General features: G+C 43.6%; 1 long non-coding RNA gene across 1 annotated transcript; it reads left to right on the top strand.

Annotated features, from left to right (window-relative positions):
* Positions 1–2,363: 2,363 nt before the first annotated feature.
* On the top strand, positions 2,364–8,092 carry LOC130611879 (uncharacterized). Its single transcript, XR_008975340.1, has 4 exons — positions 2,364–2,960; positions 3,669–3,792; positions 5,748–5,942; positions 7,612–8,092. It is a non-coding gene; the product is annotated as an uncharacterized LOC130611879 (long non-coding RNA).
* Positions 8,093–8,870: the final 778 nt, after the last annotated feature.

Raw genomic sequence — 8,870 nt, 5'->3', positions numbered from 1 at the left:
TGGCAAGCCCAGCCCTCACAGGCCTCTTCATGACAGTGTGGACCTGCATTGCCCACAGGGGTCGTTGTATTCAACACAGGGATTGTGCCGAATTTGTCTTGTCCTTACTATGATAGCTCATGGGGACAGGAAATTGGTGCTCCCTCAGTGTTGTGAACACTTGCTGTGCTGAAGTTGGGAAGCTGGAGTGTCGTGTAGCAGTCATGGTGTTTCCCTGGTGTGGTCCTGCAGCTGTAGTGCTGAGTTTCCTCAACTATCCTTTGTTTCACTGCAGAAGCCTCTGGAGATAGGCTATGTTAATCTCACAGCTCCTGGGGATTTGCCTGCATTTTGTGAACCTGAGATGGAGAGTCAAACTGTGGTGATTAAGTGGGAGAGGCTACATCAGAGATGAACTTAAAATACAAACCTCTTAATATGGGTGTTGCTTCCTGCCATGGATAGGGGCATCCTGCAAATAGCATGGGCATCAATGCAAAGCAATGTAATCAAGTTATGCAGTTTGGTGACTCTTCTGTTAAAAGGGCATCAGATTGTTTACCCTTCTTGAGGTGAAGAAGGGAAAATGTTTAGAAAGCTGAGAGATTATCAGAGAGTAGAGTCACATTCTGTGGGTGATTCAAGCTCTCAGGGTTACTTCCATGTAAGGGATGTAAGGATCTTCTGGATGATGCCCAAGGGAGGGGAGGCATGGCTGTGCCTTGGGAGGGCTCCGTGCTCACAGCTTCCTTCTCAAGGCTGAATATCCACTCGTGGTGCCCAGTGTGTTGGAGGCTCAGTGAGTGAGGTGCACAGTGATGGGTGAGTCCCAGTGAGTGGAGGCCCAGGTCAAGGGACCACCTTTTCCTTTGGAAAGCAGCAGCCACCCAGAGCCAGGCCAAGGTTACTGATGAGCAGGACCACTCAGAGCAGGAAAGAAACCATGCTTCCTCTGTGCAGTGGAGGCAGCTGTTATACACAGCCCTGCATAGTGGGAGCCGGTTATGGGGCAATGAATCATCCAAAGTGCACAGTTACTGTAATGATGAATTCTCATGAGTCTTAATTAGCAAATTGCTTAATTTTACTTAGAAAGTTGATGATTACTACAGCAACAAGTGCTTTGTGTATTCTTTGTAAGCATTGTTCAATATCTTTCTTCCTTGGATAACTAATTGGAGAAAACTATTCCAAAGAGCTTCCACTACTGTGCCTGTGTCGGTCTCTTAAACATTTCTGCAGCAGACGTTCCTGCTTTTCCTGGATTCTTTAATCTCGTTGTGGGATGGGACTCACAGGAGACTTTCAAAATCCTGGAAGGGACAAGGAGCAAGTCAGTAAGGAAGCTCTACCTGTTTTATTCATTAGTGCTCTCAGCAGCTGCCTTCTATTTTAGCATGCTGTAAATGTCTACCTGCTTGCTTTGAAGTTGGTTAATCTGGTTTGGCTTTATCTTACCTTTTTTTCAGGAGGATGTTTGAGAACTAAAAGCTCGTCACTGACAATGCTCTGCTTTCTGCTCTCCTGAGCTTTATGCTAAACTTTCATAGATGTAATTGTCTCAGAAGTGTATAGCTTGTCTCAGGTGTAGCTTGCGTCTCCTGGTGCCCTTGCTGCCTGCAGCATTAAAGCCTGGCCTTTGGAGGAGGTAGAAGAGCAATTGAGAGCAGGATTGTGTTCCAAGAAGAGAGGAATATATTATGCACAAGATGTCTCCAAATGCAGCACATTCCAATTGCGCCAGGATTCTATGCTTCTTGTTGCAAAGATGATTCCTTCTGTTTGGTTTAGCCCTGTTTTGGTCCCTGTGCCTTGATTCCCTTCTTGCCAAGGATGTAAACAGAGTGAGGTTTTGAGGAGGACCCCAAAGTGGGGGTCAGAACAAAGTGCAGACAAGCTGCAGTGTCATCAGTGGGCTCTGCAGGAATGAAGGACCTGCATGGAGCTGGCAAGGCTCTCAAGAAGCTGCAGCACAAAAGGCATCTCAGAGTTAAATGCTGGATGCTGAAGTGCCTTCAGTCTGACAAGTGTGACGATCACACTCTCATACTTATTTATCCAATAGGTCTGCATTCTAAACCTGATCAATGCTTTTCAGTGTCAGTATATAGTAGATTTATTGCTAGGGAAGCAAAGAAGCCACCACAACTACTCACTGCGTAATAGTGAGTATTTTTATAGAATCATAGAATAATAGAATAGTTAGGGTTAGAAAGGACCTTAAGATCATCAAGTTCCAACCCCCCTGCCATGGGCAGGGATGCCTCACACTAAACCATGTCACCCAAGGCTCTGTCCAACCTGGCTTTGAACACCGCCAGGGATGGAGCATTCACAACTTAATTTGACTTTTAGTTGTGAATGTTAAAGTGTATCATCATTAGGTTATGCTGGTGTAAATACAAACATAATCAGGTTCATTAGGTTTGATATTTGGTTCTAACTTGCCCCTGTGTAAATCAAGTATCACCCTCTTAGAGAAGTGATGTTACAATGACTTGAAATTGTGTCAGAATCTAGTTTAATTTTCAGGTTTACTGAGTGATGAAGAAGAGCTGTAACTTCCCATTTCCCTGAATCAGATGTTGCAGCCCAGGTCGCATAGTAGTAAGGCTGCCACTTCTTTATCCTGTCAGACTGGGGCTCTCTTATCCCCTGAACAGGGCAGTAATGTGGGATTTGGTATTCTTTGCAAACATTAGCAGGCTCTCAGCATTTGTCTGCTAATGTGTGTTCCTTCCATACATGCTAGCAGAGACAAGCGTGAAGTCAATGCTCAGCGTGCATTGACTTCTGGAAAAGGAAAGTCACTTCTGTCAGATGGAAAAGGGGTAAACTGGCTAGAAAAGAGCCATTTTTCCTGACTTTTACAGCACTATTATGTGCAATGAAGACACTAACTGCCCCCATGTCAGAGAATTGCTGAGAACCAGACCCAGAGAGGATTGCCAAATCCTCCCCTGAATGCCAGAGGAAGCACTGTAAGTAAAACTCATCTCTTACAACTGAAAGGCTGAATGGTGACTTTAAAACGATACAGTTAACTTAGTTTAATTTTCTTATCTATGCAAAGCAACAAATGAAGACATTTGGTATGTTGTTTGCATAGAAATCCACTCGTCCTGGCCCAGCTGTGCTCTTAAGCCTTGTACTGCAGTGTGGGGGAGAGCACATTGGTCTATCCTTATTTTTCGTTCTGTGTTACATTTAAAATATGGCCAGAAAAGGGGAAAATGGGGGAGGAAGGGAAAAAAGGGTGAAGAGAGGGCTTTAAACATTGGCTGCCACCTTAATTGCGACCTAGCAATTAATGGCTACAGGCTTTCTTGGACAGCTCCTCCATGAATGTCACACACAAATATATCTGACACCTGGGTTCAGATGTATTCTTCCATGCTTTTTGTTAAGTCATCTTTCTAATTTTTGTGCCACATGGGCTGCCTAAATTGAATTGCATTTAAACGAGGTGTGTGCGCGATGGATCATCTGAATGCTGCTCTTTCCCTCCAAGTTCTGTGACAAATTGCTCTAATGCAAACACCTTGTTTCATACCTGGAGCTTACTGCTGCAATTAAATTCTGATCCTTTAAGCCTTATCTTGAAATAAGCAATAGCACTCATGCGTGTTTGCCCAGAGAAGCAGAGAGGTGTGCATATAACAGATGCTAACAGACCTCTATTAATTTAGTTTGCAGGGGTCACAGGAACATTGAAGACATGAGCAATGACATTAGCGTGTCTGGGACCTTCAGTGCAAGCTCTCCAAGAATCAGAGCAGACACCAAGATGCTTTCACTGCTGTGTCAGCTGAGGTATGTCACCACTAGAGTTTTTATTAGTTTACTGTAGAGGGAAGGACAACTAAATACAATGCAAATACAATGAGCCAAGGAAGGGTGCCGACCAGTCACTGAAATCCCTGTAAAACTTAGTTTTGTCTGAGTGATTAGCAAGATATAATGTCTGACACCGCAATGAGTCTGCAGGGTGAATGGCTCGGCGATTAGTCAGTTCTCATTACCTCTTCCTCCAATTAACAGCAAGCAAATCGGAGTCAACAAGACCTCAGGAGAAACTGGACTTCCCTAAAACGCTGCCAGATGTCAGCAGAAGCTCCCCCCCCCCCCCCGCCTTGACCTTTTGGTACTTTTAACACACATAATTAGCTGTTAACGCAATCATGTTTCTGTCACCCTAGCCCTTCGCCTGTGGTCTGCCAATAAACACAGTTAGCTTAGCTGTGACGAAGGAGTCCATGGCCAGCTCTGCCCTCATGTGCTCCTGCTCTTCATTTCGTTTCCACACTCATCCCAGCCAAGCAGGAACCCAGCTGGAGATCCCTTTTGGTACAGCCTTATCCCTCCATTTGGGTCTTCCTCGCTCCTCCTTGCTGTCTTTGCAGTTTCTGTTGCTTGTATGTTTTCCCTTGAACAGGTTATGGCATTAAGACTATGGGCATCATATATATATTATACATACGGCTTTCTTATACATTAGCTTTTATGGTCAGTATATAGAAATAGAATTCTATTAATTCTCCCCATACAATCCAAGAGAGTATTATGGAATATTTTTATCTATTCTTGGTGTTTGCAGGCTCTGGAAAAGCTGTCTTGTTGCAGTGCCACTTTTTTCTTCTTTTCTTCAGTTCACTTGCCTGCAACTTGTCAGAATTAATTAAATGCCATGATTGCTTTGGCCTCCGTTCAGTGGGCATTTACCTAACTTGTAAATACAAGAGTAGCTCCCCTGAGCTCTGTTTCCACTCAGGTAGAGTTGCTAAGGTATGCCCAGCAATGCTCTGAGGAAAATGAGAAACCCATATGGACATGTGTTTGGGAGGGTCATAATTTGGCTGTTTTATAAAATCCAAATCATGATGCTCAAATCAATTAGGTTTTGCCTATTAATATTAAAACCACTCGCATTTATCCCCAGGTATTTTTTACAGTCCCCTTTACTCCTAGTTTGGCATAGGCAGTGCTGCTATCCAAAATAAATGAAGTGTGTGAAGACAGTTTAAAGGTGTTGAGGAATGTAGCTGTTTCAGACCTCTTACCTCTCACTTGACTCTCGCCTCATTTGTTAATGGGCCCATTTTTCCCTGTAGGACAGTAACGCTTTTCTCTGTGACATTTTATAAAAGACCTACTAAACCTCCTTTTGTCCCTTAGGGTAAAATCAGTTGAACTGGCTTCTTTTCTGGTGCCTTTCTGTTTTCCCTAGAGAATCTGGGTTGGCTCTGTCCTTTGTCCTCCAGGCTTTACAAACAGTATGATAAGAAACCCTTAGACATCTTATGAATTTAGATACCACATGGGCAGATGGTAGGTTCACTAGGGAGAGGCCTGTCATGATCTAAAAAGGTTGGATGTATAGGCAAAGAGAAGCATATTTGTTCATTTTAAGTATGAGGAGCTAAAACAGCAACTAGCAGAGAGATGTATGGTTTGTGACACCATGGGGAACTTTGGATCTCCGGGGACACTAGTGCTCCTTCTGCTGTTTGCAGAATGTCTCCCTGGACACAAAGATTTGCAAACATTTCCATACCTCCATCCACCCTTGGGATGTGGGTGTGTATTACCACTGATGGTAGCAAACTGGGGACCAGAGAACAAAGATCCCCCTGGCTTGACACTCATTACACAAGGCAGGCGGCTGCATCCCTTGTGTGGCTGCAGACAAAATACCTTAGTATTAAACTTACTCTGCAGTGGCATAAACAGCTGGGATGGTTCCTGTGCTCTTTGATTTATCCCGACAGGCTACGAGTGCCTTTACTGCACATTTCCTTAGAAGTTTGTCACAGCCTGACACGCGCCGCTCCCATGATGCCTCACAGAGCTCAATCAATGTCCTTCCCTGGCTGCAAAAGGAAAAACATGCTGAGCCAGCCTTGCAGGCTGCATCAGCAGTGGGATATCTTATCCTCCTACTGAAAGAGCCCTTGGAGCAGAAGGTCTGTCTGACTTTCCATTTCTTTCCAACACCCCCCCCCACCCCCATCCCTCACTGCATATTGTTTCTCTTTGCTGCAGGTCTGTGCTTAGAAGGGGTATTGTGTTGGTGTTGTAAACATTTTTTGTTTGAAAGGGAAAATATCTTCATTCCATAGGTATTGATGAAGAAGAGTATTAACTTAAAACCTGCTATAGATGAAGGTATAACAGCATAAATAACAACTTGGTAGTCTGAATGGTGAATAGGAGAAACGATTTGAACTATTACTGTGATACCACATGAGGAGTGTTTTATGGGAGACAAGGTATTTTCTGTGTCATTTCTTCATTTGCTTTGCTCAACAGTACCCATCCAATCTTAAAAAATCACCTTCTACTATGATGATAGCAAGAAAAGGGAAGAATATTTGAAACTCACTTTGAAACAGTACTCAATGTGAATTCAAAGTCTGGTTATTATTGTGCAGCTAGGAAAGCTGCTTTTCTGTTTAGCTTTCCTGTGATCCCTTTAGCTTTATCTGATACTGAAGCCTTGAAATCTCTAGACTAGAAATTAAATTCTACCTCTGTAGCCCAGGCCTAATGACGCACTGGCGTCACAGCAAATAACTTTTCCTTTAACATGAGTTCTTCCAGCTCAAACTTCTGCTTTTCAGTCAAAACTGTAGTCTTTTGGAAGAAACAATAATGAAAACCCTGTGACACAAGCATAAGCATAATTGGTGACTTGAAAATTAACAGGGATTATACAAACTGATGGCAGGCCCTGATTTTGCAGGGATTTAAGGGCTTGTTTTATTCTGCTTGCACATGTTAGCATGTAGAACAGTCAGAAGGGCTCTGTCTTGGACTGATAGGGAATTTAGGGTGGCCATGGCAAGGCAATGAGCTGAGCAGTCAGGGTGCCTGGGTGAGATGCTGCACTTACAGCATCAGACAGCAATTGCTGCTGCTACTTTGGGTATAAACTGCAGCGTTTTGGGAGAGGACATGTGCAGGGCTTGGGTGTCTGGTACAGGAACAGCAGCTTGAGGGGGGGAAAGAAAGGGGTTTTCCATTGGGATTTCCCATGGGGTTTCCATTTTATTTTACATGTGTGAAAGCTTGAGAGCAGCTAGTCCCAGGCCTGTGGTAGGAGGTGAAGACTGAAGAACATGAAATGAAACTGAGAGAAGTTGTGATTTAAGTCTGATCAGTCTGAAAGTGTTGGGCACTGACATGTCTGGGTGGTTTAATGGTGCTGCTCAAAACTGGTCATTTTTTGAATGTGACAGAATTGAACAGAACTGTTTTAAACCCTGTTTTGGGCTCTTCAGTGCTTTGTTATAATGGTAAAATCCAGAATTGGAAGGTGAAAGGAGTTAGAAATAGTTTTTCAGTGAGCACTCAAACAGCTTCTAACAATTCCCTTTATTAGCTGGATTTTCAGCAGTACAAAATGTGACCATGATCATCCCAGCTTAATAAGAAATGTAGATACATTGTGATAGCATGTGGATTATGTGGAGACTTGCATCAGCCTGACGGATTTTCGTATTGATCACACACAACATCATGGTTTTGACCATTGTTTCTTATTATGAGCTTTTAGTCTTCTCACAAGAGTTTCCAGCATCATTTCTGCTGACAGATGCTGCTTAGGACAGATGTATTTTTATTCCCTTACAGTTGTCTTGGATCAAACACCTTTTTCCACGTAGCTCAAGTTCTGCAGTGGAGTACTCCTGGTTTACTACTCCGAGAAAACTGTAGTCATTTTTGTGACCTTCTTTAGAATCAGCAGAAATCTTTTTTTGGCACGTGTGATCTAGTAATTTCCACTTCCTACCAGTTGTAGGAACTCATGCTTGTAAATAGTATAGAAAAATCACGCAAATAAAGAGAAACAGAAAAAATCCAGCATTTGATCATACTTTTTTCTTTTCTAGCTGGAACCAGTGAGGTGAAGGAACTTGCAGGATATTTGTTTCTGGCAGAGATGGGGATCTGTAATGTTTTTTATATAAAATACTAAATTGACAATAATCAGCTTCCATGGCTTACAGCTAAGCACATAGCTCGCCCTTCTCTCAGGCCTCCTCTGAATCCACAGAGCTGAAGGCTTTTTTCCTTGTGATCTGAGAAAGCAAAATTCCTGACAAAACTAATGACTTGGGGCTCCTGCTGCATTTTAAAACTTTTTCTTTTTCCTCATGAGTGGCTGCCTAATGTGAGTGGGATTTCAGTGATAGTTTGCATTATTTCCTCCCTGCAGTTGGGGATATTCAGCATCATTAGCCTGGCTGACTGATCTGCACAGTGGTAGCTCTCCAGTGAATTTTTCTACCAGGTTTCTCAGTCCACATAATATAGTTTATTGCCTAACATATTGAGCAATGGTCATACAACTGTGGGTCCATGGCAGAACCCCAGTCCCCAGCCGTGGGGCAGCAAATTTGTTCCTGCTCCTGGGAAGCAGCGATTTGGTTCTGATGCCAGCTGGAAAACTCTGCTGTGGACAAAAGCAATTAAACATCAGCAAAATCTGTTGTTGCTGAACACTGCCATAACCACTGTAGCTACCTAAATGATTAATACTACTCTGCTCTTGTGAACCTCCACCTGCAGTACTGCATCCAGCTCTGGGACCCCCGACATAAGAAGGACATGGACCTGCTGGAGTGAGTCCAGAAGAAACCACTAAGATACTCAGAGGGCTGGAGCACCTCTCCTACGATGACAGGCTGGGAGAGCTGGGGTTGTTTAGCCTGGAGAAGAGAAGGCTCTGGGGAGACCTTAGAGCAGCTTCCAGTGCCTAAAGGGGCTGACAAGAAATCTGGAGAGGGGCTTTTGACAGAGGCCTGCAGGGATGGGACAAGGAGGAATGGCTTTAAACTGACAGATGGCAGATTTAGATGAGATACTAGGAACACATTCTTCCCTGGGAG

This window comes from Pezoporus wallicus, unplaced genomic scaffold (assembly GCF_028554395.1).
Source record: "Pezoporus wallicus isolate ANWC-B61680 ecotype Strahan unplaced genomic scaffold, APGP_CSIRO_Pwel_v1 contig_7379, whole genome shotgun sequence".
Lineage (NCBI taxonomy): Eukaryota > Metazoa > Chordata > Aves > Psittaciformes > Psittacidae > Pezoporus > Pezoporus wallicus.
Note: the sequence above shows the minus strand (reverse complement) of the source record. Positions and strands in the feature narration are given on the sequence as shown.